Genomic DNA, 4,751 nt, shown 5'->3' with positions numbered 1-4,751 from the left:
TCAGGTAACGTTTGGGGAGACAACTGATATAGTGAATGATAGTGGGTACTTTTGTGCCAGAAAGACTTGGATCTGAATTCCTTTTCTATCCCTTATAGGCTAGGTAAACTTGGAGGCTAACTCCCTTCTAATCGGAAACCAACTGGATCTCAGTGTCCCCATCTGTAAAGGGGTGTAATAATGCATACCTTGGAAAATTGTGATGATTGATAAGAACAACCTAAGTAGTTGGTGCTTGGTAAGTGGTAGATTTCAGAATCTTATGGTATTGTGTGAATTTTTAACAAAGTAAATCGATAATGTGATTGTTAATGTAATTGTTAATATCATGATAAATTATTGTCATTAATCATTAGATCTGAGAGAGAATTGAGAACTCATGTGGTTCAATTCTCTGAGTTTGCTTTGAAAATCCCCAGAATGACAGTTATTCAAGCAAAGTCATATAACTGGTTCAGATTTAGATTAAACTAGCCTTTATTGACCCACCCATTGTTCTTATACATTCATATAACAATGCCAAGAATAATAACAAACATTTGTGACTAAGGGCCAAGCACTGGACTTTACACTTTACTGGCATTTCTGTTCATACCAGAATGCTTGGGAATATATTTTGTTATTATTTCCATTTTACATATTAGGAAAGTTGAGGATATGAGAATTAGGCATTTATTCAAGGTCATGATGGACTAAGAGGTCAAAACCAGGGGCTCTCTACCCTCTAACCCATGTTCCTGCAGGCTACCTCTCTTTTTGAATACTTCTAAAACTTTCTTATGAAATGCTCCTCAAATTTTCCACCTGGGTGAGAGTACTGTGGAATACAGCATGCATGGTGAAGTGAAAAAGCTCTCAGGCCCTGGACTCACACCATTTGATTCAAATATCATTGCGTTCATCCATTCAGTAGCTGCATGACTTTCAGAAGTTCACTAACCTCTCCGTATCTAGATCTGGGAATAATCCTAAACCCTCTGTTGTTCTAAGACTTGAATGAGTTAACACATGAAAGTCACCTTAAAAAGAATCCCTGGGTCTGGCCCCGTGGCCGAGTGGTTAAGTTCGCGCGCTCGGCTGCAGGCGGCCCAGTGTTTCGTTAGTTCGAATCCTGGGCGCGGACATGGCACTGCTCATCAGACCACGCTGAGGCAGCGTCCCACATGCCACAACTAGAAGAACCCACAACGAAGAATACACAACTATGTACCGGGGGGCTTTGGGGAGAAAAAGGAAAAAATAAAATCTTTAAAAAAAAAAAAAAGAATCCCTGGTGGTGGAAGGTACTCTTTATGAAAGGTACTCTGTAAATGAGCCACAGCTATAAATAAGAGCAGATGTGGAAGCTGAAGCTCAGAATGGTGGATGGAAGAGGTAACTGAACTTAGGTCATCTAATTCCAGGTCTGATTTTCTTACCACTGTAGCAAACTGCTTTTTATTTTTATTTTTAATATAGAACGCTTCATGAATTTGCAAGTCATCCTTGCACAGAGGCCATGCTAATCTTCTCTGTATTGTTCAAATTGTAATATATGTGCTGCCAAAGCCAGCACAACAAACTGCTTTCTAACTGCTTAACCCAACTTTAAATACAGATCTACTTTCTCGTCTATGATGGAGTCTTAGGTCATTTTGTCTAGGAGTGTCCCAATCCAATTTGAACGTGCTTCCTGTGAGTTCCATTTTGAATGTCCTTTCCAGTTGGGCAGACCTCTGATATGAGGACCTCTTTCCTTACCTAGTCATGTCCAGCAGAGGATGTACCCTGTTCTACTTGCCTTTTTCTCTGAGTCTGGGAAGCTTCCTTTCTTTTAAACAACTTTTTTGAGATATAATTTAGATGCCCTAAAGTCCATCCTCCACTGGGTTTAACTACAATTCAATGGACTTTAGGGTACTTACAGTTGTACAACCATCACCACAATCTAATTTTAGAACATTTCCATCAACCTAAAAAGAAATTCCAATCCCATTTACAGTCACTCCCCATTTCCACCCTCTGCCCTACATGATCACTGTTTCTGTCTCTACAGATTTACCTTTTCTGGACATTTTATGTACATGGATCAATTGACTTGTGTTCTTTTATGCCTTGTTTTTTTCACTGAGCACAATGTATTTAAAGTCCACCATGTTTTCATGTGTATCACTATTTCCATTCTTCTCTATTGCCCAATAGGATTCGATTGAGTGGACACGCATTTTTTTAATTCATTCTGAAGGTTATTTCTACTTTTTTTCTCTTGCAAACAATGCAGCTGTGAACATCTGTGTACAGGTCTTTGTGTAGATATATATTTTTCTCTCTCCTGACTAGATAGCTAGAAGTGGAATTGTTGTGTTGAAACTGAGGATGAACGACTTAAAGTTTCTCTGGATTAGGATGAAACTGTGCTGTACCAACGAGGTTAAAGAGGGAAACAAAGCAACCAGTTTCTGAGCTTGCCCTGCACAACGGCAGGAGAACTGCTGATAAGAGAGTAGTTTGCTGACAGTCCATGGTCTGACTAAGCACCTTCCAGGAGCACTGAGAAGCTAAAATGGCTGATTGTAAGCATCATATGTCACAGACTAAAGATCTACTGAATGCAACCCATAGAATTCACCCTGAATTTGCACAGGTAGCCCATGAACTAAGATGAAAGACACTTGCCCCTCCGCAGGGGACTCTTAGAAGTTCAGCTCCCAAGGCCACATGCTCCCCGCCCTGTCTTATTCTCACAATGTGCTTTGGAAAAATATTTAGAACTGCATGTAGGCAAGCTAATCTGAACCAGTAGAAAGAATAACTTGTTAGCAGAAGATTTATGTCCTCTACCAAAACTGCTCCTTCCATCCCAGATAAGGAAGGAACTGAGGTTTTCTTAGATTCCTCAGGAATGTTGCATTCAGCACATCTGCTACAGAGAGGTGCCCAATGTTCTGTGGTCATCCATCACCTGACCCTGAGACCCTGAGATCACTCCTGAGACCCCTCCCAACTCCATTTGCCCTATATAAGTCATTTCCAAATTGATTCCCTTTAAGTTGAGTCTTTTTAGGATGGTAGTCCACTATCTTCCTATATACTAGCTTATTGCTTATTAAAGTTCTTTCTCTACCACTGTTTGGCCTTTTATTTTTCAGTGAGTAGATTGAGCCCTTGCTCAGCATCAGCATCACATAGTATCTTTGTATTTAACTTTTTAAGAAACTGCAAAGCAGTTTTCTAAAGTGGTAGTACCATTTTACATTTCCATCAACAATATATGATGGTTTCAATTTCTCTGTGTCATCACCAACGTTAGTATTGTCTGTTTCATAGCCATTTCAGTGGGTGGGAAATAGTGAGGGGTGGGCATTTTTACAAAGGTTTTGATCTAAGCTAGAATATAGATGAGTCTCAGCATCTTTATTTCATTTTAACCTTTTTCCTGCTTGAGATGCTTAAGAGGGTTCAAGACCCACCTGGACCAGTTGATCCCACTTTTAAGCAGGATTCCAATAATGTTCTTAAAAGTGTGCGCATGCAAACATGCATCCATAGCAAGTGCTTTTCCAGTTGAGGCACAAATCCAGTGCTTTTCCTTTTTTGTTTTAATAGAATATTTAATTAAATTCTTTAGTAAATTCAAGTAAAGCATTAATTTTAGCTTATGGAAATTATTTTCATAGTTCTCAATACTTGATTTAGATGCTCACTAATAAAGAGCCTTGGAATTAATGGAAGAATGGAAGTCTATGAGATTGGGTAACACTCATTTGTAGGAAACGAGGAGAGGAATGGGATTTTTGGATCAGTCAGTGGCCCTCCCAGCAAGAAATGAGTCACATTTTGTCAGTTCATCTTTCTCTAACATAGTTTTACCAAATGACATTCAAATTGTTAACGTGAGGGGTTTTTTTCCAGCAAGAATTACAAATTGAGGAGCCCAGTTTGTCTCTATATTGTATGCACTTACACCACACAAACCTGGCCTCCCCACCCCTGGGGAAATGTCATAACTCTACTGTCAATTCATCAAAGCTGCTCAATGCGAGCTGCCATGGGGCACAGGAGAGAAGTTAAAGTTGTGGCCCTACACTTAAGCACTAACACTTTAGGTGGGAAGACATGAGTTAGGGCGTAAATCACAATGATTTCAAATCATTTGCCAAATTGAATATACTCTAGGTACACAGGGTAGGCTCGAGGAGGTGAGAGTTAGAATTCTGAGGGACAGCTTAATGGCTTAAACAGGTGATAATGCAGATTTGAAAAACTTCCTAGAAGTCCTATGAATGTAGAATTTGAAGGAGCCTAAGATATCCTGACATCTGGCTGAGCAGACATCATATTTTCTGCTATAAGTTTGAAAAATAGCAAATGTCTCAGCAATGGGAGGAAAGGAAATTTGAACAGAGGAAGTAGGTGGGCATTATTATCTCTATGCTTGTCTTAACGTAGTTGAAAGAGAAGGGAGGGAGAAGTCTTATTCCGGACACCTTCAATTATGAGTCGCTTCTCTCTAGGGCTGGACATTTGTCCCTTAAATGAGACATTGAGCATACTTCCCCGATTACCTGCAACCCAGTCTCTATTTAAACAAAAAGAATGTTTTGTTTTGGGACTATGACAGAGGTTGATAAACTTCTGACGATTATGTCAATTAACAATAAAACAAACCAAACAAGAACCAAACAGAAAAATTCAACCTCTCACTCCTCTAAAGTGAATCCTTTGCATGATCCAAAATTCACAGAAATAATTTCATTTGTTTTTTTAAAAAG

General features: G+C 39.3%; 1 non-coding gene across 1 annotated transcript; it reads right to left on the bottom strand.

Annotated features, from left to right (window-relative positions):
• Nucleotides 1-1,448: 1,448 nt before the first annotated feature.
• Nucleotides 1,449-1,555, bottom strand: LOC124229664 (U6 spliceosomal RNA). Its single transcript, XR_006885928.1, has one exon. It is a non-coding gene; the product is annotated as a U6 spliceosomal RNA (small nuclear RNA).
• Between the last annotated feature and the right edge of the window lie 3,196 nt (nucleotides 1,556-4,751).

The sequence above is a fragment of the Equus quagga genome, chromosome 17 (genome assembly GCF_021613505.1).
Source record: "Equus quagga isolate Etosha38 chromosome 17, UCLA_HA_Equagga_1.0, whole genome shotgun sequence".
Lineage (NCBI taxonomy): Eukaryota > Metazoa > Chordata > Mammalia > Perissodactyla > Equidae > Equus > Equus quagga.
This window is presented reverse-complemented; position numbering and strand designations above follow the sequence as displayed.